Source organism: Zootoca vivipara, chromosome 6 (assembly GCF_965207765.1).
Source record: "Zootoca vivipara chromosome 6, rZooViv2.hap1.1, whole genome shotgun sequence".
Lineage (NCBI taxonomy): Eukaryota > Metazoa > Chordata > Lepidosauria > Squamata > Lacertidae > Zootoca > Zootoca vivipara.
This window is the reverse complement of record NC_142589.1, coordinates 55428191-55452828: the sequence shown is the minus strand read 5'-3', so window position 1 is coordinate 55452828 and position 24638 is coordinate 55428191. Positions and strand designations below refer to the sequence as shown.

General features: G+C 45.8%; 1 long non-coding RNA gene across 2 annotated transcripts in view; it reads right to left on the bottom strand.

Moving 5' to 3' along the window:
• Positions 1-303: 303 nt before the first annotated feature.
• The window catches only part of LOC148685350 (uncharacterized), a 44014-nt gene continuing 19679 nt past the window's right edge, over positions 304-24638 (bottom strand). The window contains exons 2-4 of one of the 2 annotated variants that reach the window (XR_015950382.1): positions 4391-4544; positions 2098-2236; positions 304-540 (exon numbers count right to left, since the gene is read on the bottom strand). This is a non-coding gene — a long non-coding RNA (uncharacterized LOC148685350). Of the gene's footprint in view, positions 541-1860; positions 2237-4390; positions 4545-24638 lie in introns of those variants that run through there. The other variant, XR_015950381.1, reaches the window with a different exon arrangement.

The window sequence follows — 24638 nt, the reverse complement described above, 5'->3', positions numbered from 1 at the left end:
CTGGAATATGTCTTACAAACCATGGTGCTGTTTGGGTCACATCCATCTTGGAAGGATGGCTTTCTTACACCTTTCTTACATGTCATTCCCATGCATGCCTGCTTTAAGGCCTAATTGAAACTCCCCATAGGATTCTTCCACATCCCTGCTGCCATGCATTGGAAATGGTTGGGAAAATGGAAGAGGGGGCAGGGCAGCAACGGGGGGGGCACTGAAGAATCTCAACAGGTGGAGCCTATTATGAGTTGAGAACAGACATCAGAGGAGTTGGTAATGGGATTGTAGTGAAGAGGAGTTGAACCAGGGAAGTTAAGTTTCTGAACTTCCAAATGCTACACTTCAGCAGTGCCATGACAACTCTCATCATCAGGCAAACACAATTGGCAGGTTTTTTTATTGTCATTTTTTAAAACTGTTGACTGGCAGCAAAAGTGGGATGCGCTGTGATCCTTCTTTCAAATTCCCTTCAGTTCTGTTTGGCATTCAGCAATCTTGGACCTCATCAAGGTATGGAAGTCATTGTGCAAGGTGTTTTGATCCCTAGAAGTACAGAGGTCCATGTAACTATGGAGCCATCCATGTCGGGTCATGTTCATGTCATGGCTACCATTTTTGTGCATCTTTAGAGAATCTGGAGAATGTCAACAAACACTACCATGTCCCTAGCTGTCATCTCCTTCTCAATATCAAATTCCATAACGCGTTGTTCTCTGATGGCAGGGAACATGAATGAGTTTTCTTGCCAAAAGAAGTTAATTAAGGTGTTGCTGTTTGTACTCTTCACGATAGAATGCCTGAGAAGCAGTAATTATATAAAGTGCCTTTGCAGCCCATTTGGAAACATGTAAATAATGCAGGAGGTCTTTCAAAATACCGTCTCCCATAACAATAATAATACTAATGGTATGTAAAGAAACAAGCTGGCCATTTGAAATGGAAGTGTTGAAGGAAACACTGTGTCCACAAACTTCCTACAATCAGACATAATAAATTTTTGGCCTTGCCGTGGCATTTTTGAAATGCAAGAACAATCTCTCCCAAGACATAGGGTACTAGAAGAGACATGATATTGTTGCACGCCACCCCAATCTCAGAGAGGTCTGAGATTCCAGGGGTTCCAGGCACTTACCCAGGGAAGCCCATGATGAGATACAAAGTGTGTCTCTGCACGGAAGTGCAATATGCAAACTCTAGATACAAATACACACACATTTATATAATTGTTGGCATCCATCTGTCTTGAGACAATGGAGTGCACCTCTGAGGGTGAAGTCAAACCACTGGAAAATGACAGCACCTGCTGTGACTGCAAAGACTGATTCATAACGACTGCCTCCGGTGTTGTTTTTGCTGCATTAGCAGTACCAAAGTGACCTCTCCAGGGCGCAAGCCTGGGCAATGTGTGTGGAGGTCCTGGGCTGCCCAGATGGCAAGACCTCCCTCTCGGCATCGCTGATGTGGTCCAAAGAAAAGCAGAGCAAAACATTTGGCACCAGCTTGGCCGCGGGAGTTGCCGGAAGGAGGCATACAAGACGCCATGCAACTGTCTTAAGGACTCCACTCCAGATTTGTATAGTGTTTATTCCCTAGACTTTTATTCTCCTGAAGATGTCCTACAAGGCAGTGGGTATGGATTTTTCCTTGGGATTTACTCCCAAAGCCTTTATCATGAATGAGTATAGCCACAGCAGAGGTTTAAGTTCAGAGTTTCCCTTCTCCTAGATGGGCTACCTTCCCAGGTTGATGAGCCCCATCTGCCCCTCACTTCCCTCTACAACTATGCCAGAAAGAACATGCCGTGTCCCTCACCAGAGGTACTACCTCTCCATTAACACCACATAAATCCCATGCACATCATACTATGAGCATTTTTACTATATATTTTAATGTTGAAGAAAAAATTGATCAGCAACACAGCTGGCAAAGTTACAGGTATTTTGCTCCTCATGATTACATTCAGTTCTAATGGCAGGACTTAATGTGAGCATCAAAACATGAAGTTTTAATTAAAATAGAGCGCCTCTGAGCATTTGCAGAGAACCATTTCATGGAGAACCTCAGGGAAACCAAGTTTGTTGGTTTTTACCAGCTTCCTACCTTTGTACTTTAAGATGTTTTCCTCTTGAAATAAAACAGCATATTTAAAAGGTAGTAATTACTTTGCAGTTACTCAGAATGAGTCTTTGTAATTTCCTTACTGTTGTCTTCTAGGCATTTGGAGGTACCTCAGTTTCTCCTATAAAATGAAAGCATCTGTTTATCAGAATGTATTTTTAAAAGAATAGGGAAGTATAGAGCATTCAAATCTGGAGGTCAAATTAACTCGGAATTTTACAAGAAATGAAAATGGCTCCCTATGCCATGGGCAGATGAGATTCATACTTGGGTTAATTACAAGGTTCTAAATGTAAATGTCCATTTTAAAACCATAATTTAGGGAACAGAGGTACGCAGTCAACCTACTTTGCTCTCAGGAAAATGCTGACAGGTAATAAAAAAGAAGAAACAAAAAATGTACCCTGTAATAGCAGAATCTCTTGAGTGCAGTCCCACTCTTAAAAGTTTTTTTTGGCGGGGGAATTGAGAAAAGGGGAATGCTTGACATAGACCCCTTTGTATCTTGTAAGCCACAAAGACGGCAAGGGACAGGTTTTTTAAAAAGCCAGTCAGAGAAGATATGATTTTTCTAAGATTAACTTTTTCTGTCCTACATGATAACAAATGCTGATTTTAATCACTCTAAATACTGAGGTGTTAGTCAACGGAGAAAGTCAGGATTTTTAATGTCATCCTGAGACTAGTTTGACCAAAAAATTACCCTTTTGCTAGATACATTCCAGCCTGCCAAACTGACCCAGTCAGGTGAGAAACAAGAGCTAGTAGCCACCAGCCATCAACGCTCATGTAAGCATCAGTAATCTCTTTAACTGGAGAAAAGCCTAGAGGATATGCCTACCCCTTGCTTGACAGCTATAAAAATACTATCCCTCTGTGTTTTGTTTGTTGGGATCTCTTAAGTGCTGAACTAAAAAGCCTTTGGCGTTAGGGGGGAGCATTGAGGCCAGGAAACTGGAACAGAACATCCTGGTGCTGCTTCAGATGGAGCTGCGTATGCAGAGCAAACAGCCTGGAGCAGGAGGCCGGGCAGAGCAACTACTGTACAACAAGCACCCGTGAAATCCACTCTGGGGATTTCCAAGTTCCATCACCAGCTCCGCATGTTCCAAGCCGACATGGAGATCAGGGTTTTCAATGAATGTTTGATGTGTTGTGTGTGAAATAAATACCTTTGATCCACAAGAAGCTACAAAAGCAAATTACACACCGAAAATCGCATTAACAAAGAGAGCAACATAATCTGGCCTTGCCCTCTCACAGGTGGGTGCTGAGCCGTCCCATTTGTCAGCATCTGTAAAATGTCCCCGTCAGCTCAGGTTCCCCCCTCACCACTTCTGCCCCCATGCAAAATGAAGTGTAGGTGGGTTTCCACAAGGCAAGATACAGTGATAACAGAAATAACCTTTATTGCACTAACAGAACTGGACAGCAGGGGGCAAAGCAACTGCTTATATACATTTCTGAAGACCTGGGCCACTCCCACTCCCAACGTGATTGGCTGTCTAAACTTCCATGCTGCGAATCATAAGGGCCAATGGCAATCCTGAAATGTTCTGTGATTTGGATATCATGTATCAAATCAGAACACTGGGGATCAGAATCCTTAGTCCAGACTCAAGCTCAGGCAAACACAGACCACTGAATACATAACACAATACACTACCACCTACCACCATTCCACCGGTGGCCCTGATGCCCAGTTTCTTTTGCCCCACACACATTCAGCTAGCCAGTGTGCTGCCTGCAGGCGCACAAGTGCCCACAGAGGCCTTCTCTGGCATGTGCAGCATCACTTTGTCCCACAATCCTCTCTACCTGCTATGTAGGCTGAGATATGTGCTTGGTGTGTGTGTGTGTTGTGTCCACAACAGCTTCTCCAGTTTGCAAATGGGCCCAAAATGGTTGGTGACCACTGGAAAATTAGCACATTGTGAAAATTGGACATGTAACAATTTAGGGAGGCAATGGCTGGAGACAGTGCTCTTTTCTTTCTAGGGAAAAAGGTGCTTGAACTCACTGCCTCAGTCACCAACCCAGACGACGGGACCTCCCTCTTGAAACCAAAATCACAGTAAGCTCACTGCTCACCACTTGCCCCCACCCACCCACTTAGGCTACTTCAGCCACCATCCTGTGCAGTCAGGGACTTCCTTTGCTTGCTGAGAAACTTCATGAAAGCAGTGGGGGGGGGAAGGTGCCAGAACTGTGCTCTGGCACGTTCTGGCAGAAAAAGGCCCTATCCACAGAGACCAAGGTTCAAATCCCCACTCACCCATGAAGCTCACTGGGCTACCTTGGGCCGCTTACTCTCTTTCAAGCTAATCTACTTGCAGGGTCATCATGTGGGTAAAATGAGGGTGTTGATAACACCTTAAGCTCCTTGGAGAAGAGGTGGGACATCATGAAATAGTCGCTTTTTGTTAGTCCTGTGGAAGAAAAGGAATAATGTACAGATTAAGAGGTGCTTGCTCAAAGGCCTTTTGGAGACCCAGTTATCACGCTCTACCATCCCCAAATGAGACAGGTAGAATGTGTTCCATCAGGCCTCCCTATCTCATCAGCCTCCCACCAGCTCCATTTAATCCTTTTCTTTCATGTGAGAAAAGACCTTTTGTTCATGGGTATCTTTTATTGTTTCTTCCAATGATCTTGATTTCTCACATCCTGTATTCATAGGCATTTGAGAAAGAGAAGGCAGATTGGTCCATGTTAAATTGCAACCAGTTATGATGGCATAAAGTTGCAAACACCTATGTAGAGTCATCTGTTGCTTTTAATTGGATCCCTGCACTGTTATATTCCCTTAGTTAACATCTCTGGTGGTTCTGGCTCTGCTCTGAGAGAGCAAGAAACAGCCATTTCTCTTTAAGCCAAGCAGAGTTATATTTAGGAACTGACAGCTCCATTCTGAAAATCTGTGGTTTTAATTTGGGGCTTTAATTAAAATGTAATTGGACTTTCCTACCACCACTGTAGGGGGAACCCTCATGCTCACTTTACTGTTCCCCAAGGCAAGGCACAAGAGGCAGAGGTAGCAGCAGACTGGGGAACTGTAGCAATAGGTAAAAACTCAGGTGGGAAAAACATTAGTTCTGAAGAGGAATGCCAGGGAATGATGATGAGAACACAAAAGGAAGTGGGAATGGTTGCAGTCCTCATGTTCGTCTACAGTTAGAATTGGAAATCAGTCAAGAGAATACTCCTGGTATTCACTCACATTTTTAAATTGGCAAACAACACATTATTATTATTATTATTATTATTATTATTATTATTATTATTATTATTGGTGCCTTTATATTGAAATGAACATAAGTTACATAAATAGATATATGACATGTTTATTTGCAACCAGCAAAATGAATAATATAGTGTTTGGAAGAAACCAAACTGCAGCAGAATGGACACAGCACTTATTGTGATAAATACAGGTCAATATGGAAATCACTCCCTTCTTCCATTCCTAGTTCTGGGGTAGCAAAGCTGGTCCAGTGGACAAACCAACTCCACACGTATCCCTCAACTCTCAGGAGAAGACCTGCTTTTCTCCTCCCAAAACTCGCCTAAATATGGAGAAAGAAGTGCTTGGGCACTCTGAAAGATTAAGAAACTTCGGAATACTTGCCCCCTCCATCTGTATTCCTCCATCTAAAAGGTCCCCTGGGGGACTCTAAGCAAGATCCTTCAGTTACATGTTTACACTCGGGCAGAATATCCCAAGGAGCTCACCAAGAATGGGGCCTGCACAGCTGGAATGGAGTTACCAAAGACTGCCGTAATGAACAGCTAAGGCATGATATTTCCCTTCAAACTCTCTTACCCACAAGATCCAACCCATTCCCCCAGGCACCAGAGGTGTGACTCGCTGATAGCTCCTTCCAGCATCATCAGCTGCCACCAGTAACAGGCTACAAGGCTCAATGGCTTCAGGGAAATGCCTCAATTCAGTGGTAGAGCAACTGCTTTGCATGCAGAAGATCCCAGGCATTTCCAAGTGGGACTGAGAAAGACCCCTGGAGGAGTATTGCTGCCAGTCAGTGTGCAAAATGCTGAGGCGGATGGACCAATTGTCTGACTCTGACTCAATGTAAGGCAGCTTCCTGCATTTCCGGGGGGGGGGGAGAAGAATGGCATCCCCCTTTGTACGCCAAACACAACAATGGAAATGGATAGCGATGAAAGGCCCAAGAAACTGAAAATGGAGCTGGATACACTTAAGATATATTGTGCCATTCGTTTTAAATCAGCACCTCAGCAGTGGTTTATTGGGGTCAGAAGGGCAGACATTAAGTAATTCTATCACGCTTTTCAGTGCACAAATGGCTTACGGTTATGTCACACATCTTCAAAACAGGCCTGTGAGGTAGTCATTGAAAGTGACGGCGTTCACATCACCCATTCAGTTCACATTCCTAAAAGCTGAAATGCTCGGATGAGCTGCCTGCAGCCACAGCAGAGACTGAAGCCTACACCAAGAGAGGAAGGGAGGCATGCAAGTCTGCTGAGCCAACTCCCCCCCCCCAATCCTCACCGCAGCCATCAAGTGAGCATCCTTATTCCCTGGCTGTCTCCACTCCCAGCAGACCTTTAATCTTGGCTGGACCAACCACTTCTCTGTACTGGATAGTGTGGGGATGCAATTTGGTGTAGTGTGAACAATAAGGCTTTAGGCAGAGTCAAACCAAAACAAAATTAGGTTTTACTAAACGTTGCATAAGAAGAACCTTGCTACTGGATGAGACCGAAAACTTATCTACCTAGTCAAGCATCCTATTCTCACAGTGGCCAACTTAGAAGTCCACAAGTGGGACAGAAGTACCAAACCTCTCTCCCCACTTGTGGTTCTTCTCAGCAACTGGGATTCAGAGGCATATTGCCTTTGACAGTGGGGGGGGCATAGCCATCCTGGGGAGTAGACATTGATGGCCTGTAGCCTCTATGCATTTGCCTAATCTCCCTCTCCAAGTTGGTGGCCATGATTGCATCCCATGGTAGCTAATTCCACATTTCAACTAGAAGTGCCTCGCTTTGTTTGCCTGGAATCTTCCAATATTCCGCTTCGTGGAATGGCCCTAAGTTATGGCACTGAGAGAAAAAGAAGACAGCTTCTCTCTATCTGCCTTTTGCACACCATGCCATAATAAGGTTTGCATATAACAGCCATCTGAAGAGTTATTGTGATTATATTGTAGAGGGGAGCAGATACTTCTAAAAGCATTTGAAGAGTTAGACGTAAGGGCAAATTAAATGTATATTCCTGCGTATAAGACTACTTTTTAACCCAGGAAACCCAGGAAAATCTTCTGTTGGTGCTGACCTTTAAAGCCCTAAATGGCCTCGGTCCAGTATACCTGAAGGAGCATCTCCACCTCCATCGCTCTGCCCGGACACTGAGGTCCAGCGCCGAGGGCCTTCTGGCAGTTCCCCAAGTGCTAACTAAGCTTTGAGGAAGACGATGGAGGACTCTATGACCATGCCAGAGCCCTCATGCTTCCTTGCCAAAGCAAAGCACCTTGCTTACCTGGCTTTGGAAAGGCAGTGTGAGGGCTGCCAAAAAGTCATTGAGGGCCGCATGTGGCCCTTGGCTAGTGTGCTGGACAGCCCTGCTCACATACCCTCCAACATTTCTCCAATGAAAATAGGAACATTCTATTCTATATCAGGAAGCTTCTCCCACATTTGATCTCGCACACACATAGACGTCATATACTCATCTACATCGGTCACATTGAGCCAATGACAACCTCTCTACCTCACAGGGTTGTTATAAAGAAAAAATGTGCAAGGGAAAGGATAGTGTGCAAATAAAATAATAAAAAAGGGGGCAGAGGATAGTGTACAACACCTTCTACAGATGAAGGAACCAACATTCCCTTTGTTCCCCCAAAAAATGGCTGGCTGCAGAAGCCTTGCATCTGAAGAATTTAAAATGGATTGGTTACCTTTTCCTTCGAAATTAAAGGAAGGGCTTTGTATGCCAGCTTCAACATTTCCTTCATTTGGTGAGGGTATTTTATTTTCAGGATAAACGGGTCTCCGTTTTTGCACCCACACACTGTTTCTAATTGTTCTATGAGATGTGGAGGGTAGGAAAAAGGAAAAGCGAGACATTCTGGGATCAGAAACCAGAACAGCTTGTATAATTTCATGACCGTCCCTGGAAAATCAAGACACTTGGAGGATAAGTGATCCGGACGAACCAACCTCCATCTCTCTACAATACATAAATTGGGGTGGGGGTGCTGTTTTCTCCCCTAAGCATGCATCAGTGAACATTTTGTGAAGTTCTGATTAGGAATAAGCAGACAAAACAACAACAGCACAGTCTCTCTCTCAGATTTTCGGATGTAGGTTGAATTGAAAAAGAGTGAATGCAATTGCAACCTCAAATCATTTCTATATGGATTTTCCTTTCCTCATCTTCCTGGAATAAAACATGCCCTCCCCTGTGCTCTAAGCTGCATTGCTAAGCTACAAGAAGCTTAATATGAAAGAGGATGAAGGCAGCGGAGAGAAAGAGAGGTCCAGACTATGGAACACCAAGCTACGCTACATTGCCAGTCCCAACCTGCTCTGGATGTGTTTACTTTCTCCAAGTCCATCCATAATTCAACGGCTTCATTAATTCTCTCGCCAAGACCCAGCGCTTCTGACTTTCAAAAAGAAGCTCTCATCCCACTAATCGCCTCCTATCCCCGCTCCCTTTGTGAAGAGTGAGAGATTAAATGCAGCCTCTGTCACAACTCTGGGCTGCACGCGTGTGATTCACAATGCACGAATCAAAGCAGCACACACATCCACACGCACGCAACCTTGAAACGCCGAGCAGTTGGCTGGGACAGAATGGAGGGGAATGGGTGCCAAAGGGCCTGGCGCAAAGCAGACACATTTAGGAGCAGGAAGGAGAAAACAACAGTTGACTCCACAGTGCTCAGTGGCAAATCCAGTTGCCATCGCAGCCCCTTTTAACTCTGAGATCACCGGGTGTGACCTACAGAAGCCAACTGGGAGGGTGCTGTGCTGGAATAACACGAGGGGAGAACATGGCTCAGTTGCAGAGCTCATGCACTCAGGTTCAATGTCTGGCACCTCTGGTTAAAAAGGGTTTACATAGGAGCCAGGTGCCGGGAAAGACCTGTCTCACCCTGAGACCCTGAAGAACCACAGACAGCCAGAGTAGGCAATTCTAGGCTAAGTAGAAAATTACCCCAGCCTGGTAAAAGGCAGCTTCCTCTTTGTAGGCCCTCTGCAGGACGTTTAAAGGATAACCTTCATGGAATTTGGCAGGAGATCTTCACACAGCTCTGCTTGCCTGAATGTGAAATTCAAGGTGAATTTAGAAGGCCCTTTGTGAGCGAAACGTCTGTAGGTGTTTTGAGGCAAATTAAAAGAACGTTGATAGGAGCAGCAGACTGTTTCAGCAGGGGAGGAGCAAGAGAAGAAAACCAGAGGTTAAGGGGGCATTCTTAGCACAACAGGTGGAGTACGGAAGGGCTGTAGCTCAGTGGTGGAGCATCTGTTTTGCATACAAGACATCCAAGGTTCAATCCCCAGCATCTCCATGAAGGACTGGGAACACCCCCCGGCTGGAATACTGGACAACTGCTGCCAATTAGTGTAGAGCAGGGGTCTCCAAAGTAAGCCCCGGGGGCTGGATGTGGCCCACACAAGCCAATTGTGTGGCCCCTGACAACCCCCACCCGCTCTTATCAGCGTGCTGCGGTGCGGTTGCCCATCTCCGGGTTGGCACGGCGCCAGAAATAGCTTGTGCGCATGTGCGGGCTGGAGGGTGGAGGGACGTGGTCCCATATGCACACACACAAGCTATTTCTGGTGCCACGCTGCCCCGGAAGTGCACCGGAAAAAGCGAGTGTGCACGCATATGGGAGCGCGTTCCCCAGCCCTCCAGCCTGCCACGCGATCAATACCGGAGGAACCGGCCCAAAGCCGGTACATTTGGGGACCCCTGGTGTAGACAATACTGAGCTATTGCATTGTTACAATGGTTGGGCATCATCCTCACTCTGTGCAAAGCACTAGCAAGATTCCAGAGGTTCTTGCTGGTATTTAGCATCTGGTATGTTGAAAACCACAAAATCATTGGAAGAGTGCTGACTGATTAAAGAAAAGACTCCATTTGTTTCAAAACTCTAAACTCAGGATGGTAGCTCAGTGGCAGAACATATGCATTGCATGCAGAAGGCCCCCAGGTTCAGTCTTTGGCAATGGCAGATAGGGCTGGGAAAGACCCTCTCTTTAAAACTCATGTAGATCATGGGGGTGGCGGACAGGGGCAATCCAAGGTGTTTCAGGACCTGATCTGAAATGTCCTGCTGTCACCTCAGCAATGGGCTGTGAGGGAAAAAGCTCAAGGAGAAGCCCTTGTGGAAGCTCTCCCCCACCCCCGGGCAGAACAGAGGGGTCTCCCACCAAGCAGTGGGGCTTTGCTATTCCCTGGGCGTGCCGCCTGAGGCCAGCTCTTGGTGGGGGACTTTTTCAGCCTGGGGCCCAAACTCCCTTCTAGGCAACTCTCCACAAGTCAAAGTGGTGGGCGGGGCCAGAAACAAAAAGTGGGTAGAGCATAGCTGCCAAGTCTCCCGCTGAAAAATGTGGGATCAGCAGTGGCGCGGCACCGGAAGTCGCATCTACGCATGTCTGGACTTCCGGTGCTGGTGCTGCCCGCTTTCCGGTGCCCAGACATGGGCAGAGCGGCACCCGAAATGGAGCCTCCCTGGCAGGTAGGAAATCCAGGGGATTTCCGGGATTTTTTTTGTATTCAGGAGAACAGCGGCAAACGGATTAAAATCTGGGGGTTTCCCGCGAAAAACAGAAGACTTGGCAGCTATGGGGTAGAGCAACAAGTGTAAGTTTCGCATTTGTTACAAAGTCAGGTAGTTTCTATGCTGTCCTCTATTCGGACAAGGAAGAGTTCAAGGACATACTCCCACTAGGCAAAAGCACTTGTAATGCAAAACACGGTGTCACGGTCTGGTCGGCGGGAGGTAGCAGGCCCGCCTGAGGACGTCAGGACCAGGGGCAAGATGATGGTGTGGAAGCAGGAATGGGGTCCAGATGGTGCAGGGCTGAGGGTCCAGCAGCAGGCAGTCGCAGGGTCAAGGAACCAAAGGTTGGGAAGCAGGGCGTCAGGGAGGTGAGGGCCCGGGGGTCAAGGAGCAAGGCGGGGGCGAAGGTCTGGGAGTCGAGGAGCAAGGCGTCGGCAAGGCAAAGGTCCAAGGGTCGAGGAGCAAGGCGAAGGTCCAAGGAGCAAGGCGAAGGATCAAGGAACAGGAGGCCAGATGCAACAAGGCAGAGAATACGTTGCTGTGGCAAAGAGCTGAAGGGAAATGCTGAGCTTTTTTCCCTCCCAGCTCTTGCCACCAGGTGCAGTGAGTTATCAAGTGGCCTCACCTGAGTGGCCACTCCTTGTTTCTCCAGCACAAGCTGAGGCAGGCTCCAGTCCTGCAAAGCACTACAGGCCCCAGAGCCTGACTCCTGCCCATACTCTCAGGGCCTGTGAGGGGTGTGGCCTGTGGAGGGTGGGTGTGGCCTAGAGAGCGCTCACAGGGCCAGATAGAGATGTCTTGGCAGTACTAGGGGGAGCAATGGTCTGATTCAGGCTGTACACATGTTACCACCTACTCCAGCTCCAGCACACTCCCACTGCTGGTGTTTGAAGCCAAGCACACATGATGTTACCCACAACCCAAAGGTATCCTGGAACTTCTTGGGGAAAACCGCATGCTGCTTCCTAACCTGAAGGCATGGGAGGTCAGCACCAGCTTGCTGAAGCTCCTGGGAACCACACAACTGCCTCCTTGTGCTCCATGTTGGAAGAAAGATGTGATAAAAATGTGAAGGCAATGCTGATAAATAACTCATACGCCTAAAGAGAAACAGGGTTTCTGGCTTCATGCAGTAGCTTTAAGGGATGACACTTCTCAATTATTGTGTTTCTTTTTAATAAGGGGCCAAAATGATGACTTCCTGCTTCCCAAACATGATGCAAACAGAATTCTTTTTTCACAGCTCCTGTTCATTTCACTGAGACTAGAACAGAAGTTCCCACTGGATTGCGCTCAGGGAGTCTACATCTCTGTTCCCTATCCTTAAACTCTCTCCAGAGAAGGCTGCTTGTTCTCCTTTTTCATAGCCCACGGTGTTTTGTAGTCAGTATGTGTGAGCATGTGGCACCAGGTTTTCTTAATAACACAGATTCCTCTTAAATTCTAAGGGGGAGAGTGCAAAGATAGCCTCATGAAGATGTGTGCTAATCGGTGATGTCTCCGCCAAATTTGAGGAGCTTGTTTTATTTATCCATTATATTTAGATCCCTCTTCACACACACCTGTCCTCCAAGGAGCACAAGGTAGCATACCTGGTTTTCCGCTCCCTGTTCTATTTTCACAACAATCCTATGAGGTAGGTTAGGCAGAGGGTGGGGGAGTCCAATGATGAGCTTTAAAGCACATTCAAAGTACATTCTTTCCCTCAAAGAATTCTGGGCACTGTAGTCTACCCCTCACAGAGCTACAACCCTTAACAAACTACAAGGTCCAGAATGCTCTGAGGGAAAGTATGTGCTTCGAATGTGCTTTAAAGATGTATTACTGTGTGTATTGTTTAACCTGACAAAGCAGAATAAATGGGAGTGCTCCAGTTGTAGCTAGGAAGATGTGCAGAAATGTTAGCCTGTCCCCCCTCCCACCACAGAAGCCCTAATCAAACCCAATAAAACCCACAATCAAATCAGGCAGCCGACCAGCAGACGGATGGTGTCTATTTAAATTTTTCATTAAAATTGTTTTCTAGCTCCGTTGAGCTTGAACAAAAGGAGTCAGTTCCTCCCCTTCACCACCCCTCCCTCCAACCTGGTCCCTCTCCTTTTCTCCTGCCTTTAATCGCAGCCCTGTTCATCAGGGATTAATGATTCTTCTTATCGGACTCCAGGAGAGATTTGTTTAAAATATCACCTTGCGAGACACCTCCAGAGCGAGGCATGAGCTGCCTATTATGGCTCCAGTCTCAGGAAAACGAGACAGCGAGGGGAGGAACCTGCCATGCTCCGACAGTGACAAAACCCTAATTTCCCATAAATTACTTTGGGCTCCTTTGAATTGCTTTTAAACAGCCATTTCTTTCTCCCAGGGGCTTCTATTGATGGGGGCAGATAATCTCGATTGAGGAGGAGACATGTGGAAATTAGTGCCTCCGTCTCTGCCAGGTGGGGAGGGTTCTTTTTTGTTGTTGTTGAAAGCACCAACTGTTCTTGGACAAACTGAGGGGCAGATACAAGAAGTTAATAATGCTTGGAAACTGCAACATGCACACACAGGAAATTTCGCTACTTATCAAAATGTACCTCCGAAGTGGTGGAGGTCTCAAACCAAGCTGTAGGGCAACAGCAATCGGACTCGTTCCCCCCCCCCATCCCTTAATCCTTCCATCATATATCCACTGCAGCTTGCACACAGGAGAAACTGCAAGCCTGATTTCTGCTGTGCTATATCGCCATCACTGCACATGGCCAAAGTGCAGAACTGCAGCTATCAGCCCAGCAGGTGTCACAAAGAGCCCATCAAGTCCCATCTGCCCTATAAAGCTGCCCTCCAGGTATATTGGACTCCAACGGCCCAGCCTGTGTAGCCAGGGGTTCAGGATAAATCAGAGCTGTAGTCCAACATCATCTGGTGGCCACAATTCACACACCATACCTATAAAGCACATTCAAAGCACATTATTCCCCTCAAAGAATTGTGGGTACTGTAGTTTACTCCTCACAGTTACCATTCCCAGCAACCCTTAACTAACTAAAGGTAAAGGGACCCCTGACCATTAGGTCCAGTCGTGACCGGCTCTGGGGTTGCGGCGCTCATCTTGCGTTATTGGCCGAGGGAGCCGGCATACAGCTTCCAGGTCATGTGGCCAGCATGACTAAGCCGCTTCTGGCGAACCAGAGCAATGCACGGAAACACCATTTACCTTCCCACTTTGAGCGGTACCTATTTATCTACTTGCACTTTGACATGCTTTCAAACTGCTAGGTTGGCAGGAGCTTGGACCGAGCAACGGGAGCTCACCCTGCCGCAGGGATTCGAACCACCGACCTTCTGATCAGCAAGCCCTAGGCTCTGTGGTTTAACCCACAGTGCCACCTGCGTCCCCCTTAACTAACTACAATGCCCATAATTCTTTAAGGGGGCAGGTGTTCTTTGAATGTGCTCTAAAGGGACAGTGTGTACACAGCCACAGTTTCCCCACTCCTATTGTCCTGTCTGGTGAAACGGTTCCACCACTTGTGGTTTCCATTTTTGCTTTAGGCAAAATGCAGTGACACTCCCCCCAAAACAAAAGGGATGTCTGGGACCCCATCAGAGAAACTGCCAAAAGTATTTAAGTTTCCTTTGAAATTCCTCTGAGGAATTCCTCTCAGTTAAATCTGCCAAGTGAGAAACCTTCTATCTCTTGGCACAGCATGACAACCCTGCAGGGTGGACACAGTTCAGTTTCTCTGCAAGTTGTAGTAGTGGAGGGAACGGTGTTCTATTGTTAATTTCCTTGGTTTGATGCCGCTGAGTGTGTATACGAGCTTCCATGTCAGGAGGAACTCTACTTGCCAACCATCCTCTTGGCACCTTATAAAAAGGAATCACAATAATTGAAAAATGTTGTCCTTCCTGCCAGTTCCGTTGTAGCTGCTGCATGAAAAGGGGGGGGGGGATGAAGAGGAGACAAAGGCATTGCTTGCAAGCATGACAACAGCGACATCCACATTTCTTCACACACTTTCCCACTGCCAATCTTGGTGCTGACCTCCAGTGATCATCTCCAGATGTGTTCTTGAAGCATGAATGAGCTGATTCCTCCTAGGGCTCTTTCCATTTTAAGGTACATCCTTGGGGCTGTTTCACACATGACAAAGTGCAAACCCATATTTTTCACTAAGCATGCTCTCAAAAGCAAGCATAGGCAAACTCGGCCCTCCAGATGTTTTGAGACTACAACTCCCATCATCCCTGACCACTGGTCCTGTTAGCTAGGGATGATGGGAGCTGTAGTCCCAAAACATCTGGAGGGCCGTGTTTTCCTATGCTGCTCAAAAGGGAGCTGCGGTCAATCCCATATTCCAGACCAGATATACTGGTATGAGACATGCATTTTCAATAGATGCCTCTTCAGTTCACACACTACTACATCTTTAGATGTAAGATGCTTTCTTCGGTGTTTGACTGAAAAAGTAACACGCAGAGAAGGTTGACCAATTTGTGGGGGTAGTCAGTTGCGGTTCAGGACTGGTGTTAGCAGGACTGGTGTCGGCATCCTTGGGCAACTGCTAGGGGGCCTGTCCATCAAGGTCCAATAAATTGTGGGGGGGAACAAAATGGTAGCCAGCAGGTGTTTGTCTCTCATTAGCTCTGCAGCTCCATGCAGTTGAAGAGAAAAACAGCTACCCTACCATGCTACAAGTTAGCCTCTACCCCAGGCATCCCCAAACTGCGGCCCTCCAGATGTTTTGGCCTACAACTCCCATGATCCCTAGCTAACAGGACCAGAGGTCAGGGATGATGGGAATTGTAGTCCAAAACATCTGGAGGGCCGAAGTTTGGGGATGCCTGCTCTACACAAACAATCATAAAGAGGTCCACCACATAGGAAGGGGCCCACCAAAGGAACTTTGCCCCTTAAGACTTTGAACTGTCCATATTATGGCTAGATGAGTCTATTTTCTTTGTTTATTGCTACATCATAGTTGATGTCCACAGCCATTTACAGCAGGGACGATGTCCTGGAGCTGATGGGACTCCAGCTCCAGCCAGCAAGGCCAATGTTCAGGGATGATGACATCTGAAGGGCCACAGGTTTCATGATACTGGTTTGCAGCAGAACAAAACCAAGCCAGCATGGCCCAGCAGGTGTGCAGTCTAAAGGCATAGCCTGTTTGTGCTTTCCCTCCATTGTGTTTTTGTGACTAGGCTTGGAAGTCTTCTCCAGCTGTATGGCTCTTTACTAGCATACCTGCTGCAGAATGCTTCTCTACTTTAGACCAAATGTTGGCAGGGCAAAAGGTGGGGGAGCCTAAGTTGTGAAAATGAGGCAGGTGCCCCCATTCTAAGTTCCACATCCTGTTTCCTCAAGTTCTCACTAACAAGAAAGGCACAAATACTGGGAATAAAGTCCACCCACTGATCTTTGTTTCTAGTATCCAACACTCAATAATAGATATACTGCCTCTGAACTTGGAGGTTTTATTTAACCTCTCATGGGTTAACACCTCCATGGATGTGTCTTTTTTTAGGCCATCTACGATCATATCTTACTTGGTGGTGAATTTCAAAAGGAATTATGCAATGTGTGAAGGGGTGCTTCCTACTGTCCTGTCATGACTCTGCCATCAATCAACTGCTCCAGGTGATCCTAGCACATCTGGAAACGGGTCCAATGAAATCAGCTTCAAGGGCTGGCCCCCGAGGAAGAGAAATCCTGCCACTCCTCCATAACCATTGTGGTTGCTTTCACAAATGGTGCTAATAAAGTATTTTCATCTGAAAGACCTCACTTCTGAACACTGCTGTTGGAGGAGAAAAAGTGTGGTGTTAAGGGAACCGTTTTGAAATCTGTGAGGGACAGGGGCTATCGCGAAGTCCCTCCCCTCCTGAGTTCCAGCCCAGCCCAGAGCGCGGCTGAAAGCAGGGAAAGCTCCAGCTCAAGTGGGGAAACAGGAAGTGGTGTCCAAGGCTCTAGCAGGGTAGAGGAGCCATCGTCCCAGGTGGGACAGGAAGGAGGAAGAAAGGGGGGCAGACCCATCCCCCCAACTCCGGAATTGCGCAAAAAGCGTAGGGGAAAGAGGATGGGTCTCCCCAAGTTGTTATGCTGGCGAAAGACGCGCCAAACGCCATTCGGAGGTACTGATTCAAGCTGAGAAGATGTGTCTCTGTAAATAGCTCTACCTTTAGCACTGTAAATACGCAGCACCAATAAAAAGATAAAATGCAGAGCGGTGTAGAGCCGTTACTCTGAAGTAGCCCCATCCGGCCACTGTGACAAAATCAAACGTACATTTTAATCAATCTAACTTCTTCTAGAACCAGCCTGAGGGGAAATCGAAAAGGTGGCACCATGGAAATAAAAATAATCCAATAACTGGCAATTTGCTGCCCTTGAATGGCACGTAATATCTACCACCGGAGGCAGCTGTCTCCTATCTTATGGTAGGGCCGGCCCTAATTTTCCCATTCAATTTACACACATATGAAATGTAAAACCTGACTGAAGCGTCCCTAGCAAAACAGCCTGTGTCAGGCAGCCTGGTCCTGTTGGCATGGAAACTATGCTTGCCTCTGTTACTCCTTCCATTTTCAGGATCATTGGAGCGAAGGATTCAGGATACACATGGCTCAGCCGGGAAATGCAGAAAAGCCAGCAAAGTTCCCTTCCCTTGAGACCAAGCTGCAAATTGATCCCTGTGCCTTTGGAGAACTGGGAATGTGTTCTGGAGGCAGGCAGGCAGATTAATATGGTGTGGAACTTAAATCTAGAATCCCTCAATGGCCATCAGGTCCCCATGTTCTGTAGATAACATCAGTGCATTCTGCAACCGATTATTCTGCTGCAGCACAGAAAACCTGCAGGATATTGTACAGCAGTGCAGTACAGAACTCAGCTTCCTGAGTACAGTAGTTCAGCTTGCATGTGAAAAACAAAAGGAAGTGCACAGGCAGATTTCCAGTGGCTGGGGGAAAGGCGGTTCTATGTCTTGCCTATTCCTATGCAAAGCAAAGTGTAGGGTGCATTATGCAAAATAAGGGAATTTATGCAAATTTTTCTCTTGCAATGTTGACAGTGATGCATTGAGGTCTTCTGCAATCGGGGGGAATGTGTGAGAGGAGGCAGGCAAATTATTTACACGATATCAAGAAAAGCAGTCTAGGCATCCCTAATCTTAGGTTATACTGGGAAGCTGGTCAACTTCACCAGTTGCAACCTGTAATCAAAAACTACTCTTATGTGCTTTGGATTGCAATGAAATACTCTCCTAAATCTCCCAGATTGCAAGCTGTTCTCTTTGGCCTTCTTTCCCCAGAGATGTTCCATGACCTGGGAAATCCTTTCCTCACCACCACATTACAGACATGGGGGAGATGGCAGAGGGCTCTGGCTCCTTCGCCCTCCCCTCTACACCCCTATTTAGATCACCCAGGGTTCTCTAAACCAGAGCACTATAATCAATTTCTGTGAATGGGAGGAGGTGGGAACGACTCAACCTGGTGATTTGCTTTAGTTACAGGTAGGTAGCCATGTTGGTCTGCCGTTGAAACAAAATAAAAATAAAATAGAAAAATTCATTTCAGTAGCACCTTAGAGACCAACTATGCTTGTCATTGGTATGAGCTTCCGTGTGCCTGCACACTTCTTCAGATACCTTGGTGATTTGCTTGAATGCAACAAGCCTCAATCCCCAGAGCAACTCTCTCTCCCAGAACTGGAGAGATGCTGGCTTCTGATGTTCCAGCTCCAAAGTTTGCCCGCCAAATTAGCTGAACAGAGAACTTTCATAAGCCTCTGTCTGCATTTGAAACCAGATGCCTTCAGTACAGCACATGTAGGAAAGGGCTAGTTTCAGAATTACACCACACACTGTTGGACAATAAATTTGGCAATTTCCAAGTTTATGGACTGTTTCAGAAACTGAGTTGGAATACTCCTCGGATTCCACTTGGCTCTCCTTATGGGCAACTGCACTCTTTAAATCCATTTCAGTCACAGATCATGAGGCATCCTTAAAAATATAGGGAGGTGATATAGATTTTAGAAAGCATATGGTTCCCTTGTTATAACAGCTCCATCAGCTACCAGTCTGTTTCAGGGCAAGGTTCAAAGTGGTGGTTATGACCTATAAATTCCCTCTTCAGCTTAAGCCCAGGCTATCTGAAAGGCCATATTCCCTAAAGTGAACGAGCCCGGGTTCTGAGATCTTCTGGTGTGGCCCTTTTCTTAGTCTCTTTCTTCTTTGGTGATCACTCATAGCCGAGTAAGATTGTCTTCCATGAATATGGTTTTAACAGTGAGTCCATAAGTGACTGTGGAGGCCAATTCTGGATCCACATATCTTTCTACAGTAGGGACTTAGGTTTCCGGGTGGTAGTTGATCATGGTGAGGGTTTGCCAAACATGCCTTCCTCTTAGCATGTTTCTCCCTTTCGTCCTGAGTTTGAGCGTCTTCAAAGCCCATGACACCTTTGGTAAAGGCTGTTCTCCAATTGGAGCACTCTCAGGCCAGTGTTTCCCAGTTGTATTTATACTACATTTGTTAAGATTTGCCTTGAGAGAGTCTTTAAACCTCTTTTGTTGACCACCAGCATTACGCTTTCCATTTTTAAGTTCCAAATAGAGTAATTGCTCTGGAAGACGATAATCAGGCATCCGCACAACATGACCAGTCCAACAAAGTTGATGTTGAAGAATCATTGCTTCATTACACAGGTGATCTTTGCTTCTTCCAGTACACTGGCATTAGTTTGCCTGTCTTCCCAAGTGATGTGTAAAAATTTTCGGGGACACCATTGATGGAATCTTTCAAAGAGTACCATCACCCTCACAGGCACATTTGATGGGAGTGTTTGAATAGGCCTTCTTGCTCCCAGGCTTTGGAACTCCCTGTTACTTTTATTATTTTCACTGTGTGGTTATTATTATATTTATTTATATCCCGCCTTTTTCCATGACAAGGGACTAAAGGTGGCTTACAGCTAAAATAGAAATAGCTAAAAACTCCGGGGGTGGGCAGGAGGAAGCAATCATTAAAAAAAAAAATTAATAGACTCCGTGTGTGCGTTTTTGTGTGTGATCTATTAAAACATATCAATCATTACAATAAAAACATCACAGCACCGGCCAGAGCCTGGGAAGGTTTTTATGGGAGAATGGGGACTTTCAGATAGCCTGGACCTAAGTCATAACCAGCACTTTGAATTGAGCCCAGAAACAGATCATAGCCGATCATAACAAGGGAGTTGTGTGCTTCCTATAACCAGCCCCATCCCAAAATACTGCTGCAGCTCTTTGAACCAGTTGAAATTTCTGAGCACTTTTCAAAGGCAACCCCACACAGTGTGTGTTACAGTAATCCAAACTTCCTAGAGAAGTTACATTGGCTCCCTCCTCATCCTTCCGCCAGCTCAGGTAGTCTTATTACGGAAAGGGTTTTTGATAGTGCTTTGTATTTACTCTTTGCCGCCTTCAGTCAAGGTTCTGGAGAAAATGTGGGGTATAAATAAACAAAATAAAATAATTATGAGGATGAGGATGCTTCACTGATGGTCCTTAACCCCAGTAAGACTGAGCTTTATGAACTTATCATTCTCATCCAGCCACTGGAAAGGCTGCAACAATTGGGGATCCGGTCTCCACATGTGGTGATATTGCCCATATCTAGCTCCATTTTCATTCATATTTCCAGAATTACGAGCCAAACAGTTTCAAAACCCTCCTCCTTAGCTTCCCCCCCCCCTCTGCTTTTAACTGGCCCTCAATTGCTGCACAAAGATCTTACTATATCTCTCCTCATAGCAACCACAATGACAGGGGCAGGAGGCTGGTAAATGCCTTCTGACTTTTCTGTTAACATCTGGTATAGGTGCATTTGGCACCTGGCTTTAATAGAAGGTTTACACACCATAGGTGTTTAGCTTAAGGTTATGCCAAACCTAATGTGTTTGACAGTCTGGTTCCCCTGTTTGACTTTTATTAATATGACAATCTGACCAGTGGAGGACCTTGGGGTCTCAAATTTCAGCAGTGCCCTGTGCAGTGCCAAAGTTCAGTTCCCCCTTGCTTCTCACACTCTATTCTAAATAATAGTTGTGGCATCTCCTGCCAATAGTTGTGGCAACACCCCCCCCCCAAGGCTCTGTGTCCAGTGTACCTGAACCAGTTGCACTACTCCAAATCCATCTCTGGTCCAACCTCCTGATGCTCATACATAGACAGTCTATACACAGTAATTCCCCTATCTGTAATGCCGTCTTCTACTTACCTTTGACCCCCTTTGTATGCCATATTTGCTATAACAAAGAATTTGTTCATTTTTTATGTTTATTGTTTGAGTCAATAAAATAATAATAAAACTTTTGGGAGGGAATAAATATTTGCAATTATTTCTAAATTAGCATACATGCAAATTAGCATATGCTAATTTTATGCAAATCTGTGGTTTTGCAGTGCAAAAGTGGATACCTTCACTCACCGCCTCAGCATTCGATTGAGCCCCTTCCCTCTAATAGGACATTTCTGAGCTGACTTAACTAATATCTGGCTCTTAAGTCTCTTGTCAGGGAAATTCATCGAGGAAACGGCGGAGATTTTCAGGCCCCATTAACTTCATATTTATGGCCTTTTCTCTCTTCAGCAATTCGGGTCAGACTCAGCCTCCTGTCAGTCTGTCATATTACCCACTGATGAAGGGTTTCTCTCCCCTCCAATGCTGCCCGGCAACTCTCCAAAGGCCTTGGAGCCAAGCTGGCATTTCTTCACAGACCGGCGTGAAAAACCATCTGTCTGGCATGTTCAGCAGGCCATGCCCAGGAGTGCTAGAGCCACTGTAAATGGGATGGAAATTATCTCCTCTCCCTGGTCATTAATAAATATGACCCTCTCTTGGCCTAGCTGTGCAGCAGGAGAGTAAGCATCTTACCACAGAGTGGCTTTCCATGCATTATCTTTTTCTTTTTCTAAAATAGTTAGCCATCTTCATGTTTTCTGCCTTTCCTCTAAAACAGCCTTCCTCAAGCTGGTACCTTCCAGTTGTCATGGACAACAACCCTCACCACACTGAGTTTCAGTAGTCTAAAACATCTGGAGTACACCAGGTTGTAGAAGCCTGCTCTGAAAACCCAAGAGAACTTGCTATTTCCCAAAACAGTATTGTATTTTCAGGTCATTACCAAAGCTAATCTTTCCAGGTGTGGTTTCCTTCATGAAAGAGGAGGCAGATACTAGCAAATTTGGATATTATTTATATTGACCAGGAAATATACGCGAGTATATTTCTTCATGGAAGGATTATGTGCACATTCTCCATGAAGCTTGGTCAGTTATTATGCACATTCATATTTTGCTCCTCTCCTTAATTCAAAGACTCCCAGGATCCTTTCATCTTAACCAAGGGCCTCCTCAAGTCAAACTTAGCATTGCAGCAATCTATAGCTTGGTTTGCTTTCTTCTTTTTCAATACCCTGACTAACGTTGATCTTAATAATTCAATCATTTGTTTCAAAGTATGAAACAATTTTTCCAGATTCAAAGATGACAATGAAGCATGCTTATAGTTCATCAACTGCCATATAATCCATTACACTTGCTCCTTTGAAACAAATATGAATTCTCCCCCTTCTCCTCTCCCCTTGCACAGCCATTCAGTATTCAAAGGCAAGCTGTACAAAATTGAACTCTCAGAGCCTCTCCAGGTTTGTTGATTTTGGAGTCCCATGAATTCCTGAGCATCCCAATGTTCTCTATATCTGATTTTCATTATGGCTATGGAACCACCATTTTCAGAGGCAGAATATGGAGTTGGAGAACAACTGTTGCAGCTGTGGCTGATTTGTGAAACATGTGAATGACTTAGGCTATTTACATGACTCTACCTGAGTGTCATCTCTCACTTCATAAAGCCCACTTGGTTGCTTAGTATATACCAAAACTGGGAGACAGCTTGAACCCCTTTGGGAAGCCTTGTTTCTCTCTCAGGAGCTAAACTTCCAGTTTCATCCCTCTCTGACTAGTACAACTTTGTTGCTCCTGAGCTGTCAGGCTGGCTTGAACTACACTTGCTGTCGTGTAACTGGGAATTAATGGCAAAGCATTTTATACAGCCCTCCACAGATTTTTTGTTTTTTTTAACCTGTAAACTCTGGAACTGTTTTATTGTGCATTGTTAGGAAGTGAAAAATGACATTCTGGCAAAGGGCAGCCTTGAAGCACCTCCAAGGACTATCATAGCTCTCAGCGTATGCCGGGAAAGGCCTTTCAGATATCGCAAATAGGTCTCAACTGTCATTGCAGCTCCAAATTTGGTTTCAGGTCTGAATGCCTGAAAGTGTTTTCTGAATTGTCAGTGGTGGCACTAGGAAAAATATTGGTTTTGGAGGAGAGGGGAAGAAGTATGTTCTGGCTGGCTGTGTCACTCCTGCATAAAAATCTGTAAAAAGCTCATTGCCCATTGAGCTGCAGCAGTTCTACCAGTGATAGAGTGGTAAATTTTGAAGTACAAAAGCTCATAATGACAGGCCCCCTGAGTCATGAGTCCAAAAATGCAGCCAGTCCAGCCATGTGGCTCTGTTATGAAGTGGCGCTCAAATAATACCTAATTTACAAGGATTACCATAACTGCAATACTATGTATACGGTACTTTCTTGGGAGTAAGCTCCCATTTCTGACTGCATACGCCCAACTTGCCAAAAGCTCCTGTTTATACGATAAGCCCCTCTTTACCTTAGAAAGAAATGGTGCAGAATATGTTGATCAAAGCTAGACTAGCAATTACATTGCCATGTGGGAACTGTCCGTGGTCCTGGCTCCTCAGTTCCAATCTCTAAATATGCACCCTTTGGATCTTCTGGTTCAACATGGCTCCCTTCAGAATCTCAGGGGCACAGTGGTAAATTCTGAAGTGCTGGAGCTCATCATGACAAGTCCCATATCTCTGCCCACAAGGACAGTCTAGAAAAGCAGCTGTGTTGGTACCCATACCAAACAGCAGCAGTACAGGGCACAACACCCAGTTTACTAGACTCAAAATGGCTGCAATGTTATGCATTGTTTCCTGGGAATAAGTGGTTCTTCCTTTTGGCTGCAAAAGTTCAACTGGTAAGACACACTGAACTTTAACAAAGAAAATTGTCAGCCAGCTGAACTGCAGCCTTTAGCTTTTCATCAGAAATGCAAAAGATCTTGCAAAATAGTGTTCCCATTTAAATTGCTAGCATGCCTCTGCTTGATTGCTTTCCTCATTTTCTGAGGAAAATGTGTCAAATGTGTCAATTTCAGTTTCTCATTTTTTTCCAAGCTTAAATTCATTTTGTCACATTTCCACAACAGTTTACAACATACAGTATATGTTTTTCAAAGTCAGTGCACATTTTCCCTATTGCACATATATGTTTTTAATGCAATTTTGCTCCTCACACAACACTTCTTGCAAGCAATTTTCTGGCATATAATGCATTTTTGTATGCACTTTCTCTATTTATAGATGCATTTCCCTATTTCTTGTTCAGGAGTGCACACTTGCCCAATTTCGAAGCCTAGGAAGAAGCAGTCACTTGTGTCACACTTAGGCCTTGGGGGGGGGGTTCCCCCCTTGCTCCCCAACAAGGCTTCCCACCTCCCGGGTCCAGCAACATGTCCTTCCATCAATGGAGCCAACAACTCCCTAGTAATCCCCAGCTCTATGGACTCAACCTGCTCCCTGAACTGACTGGACCAGGATAGATAGAAAAAGTGAAAAGATATTGCTGCTTGGGTG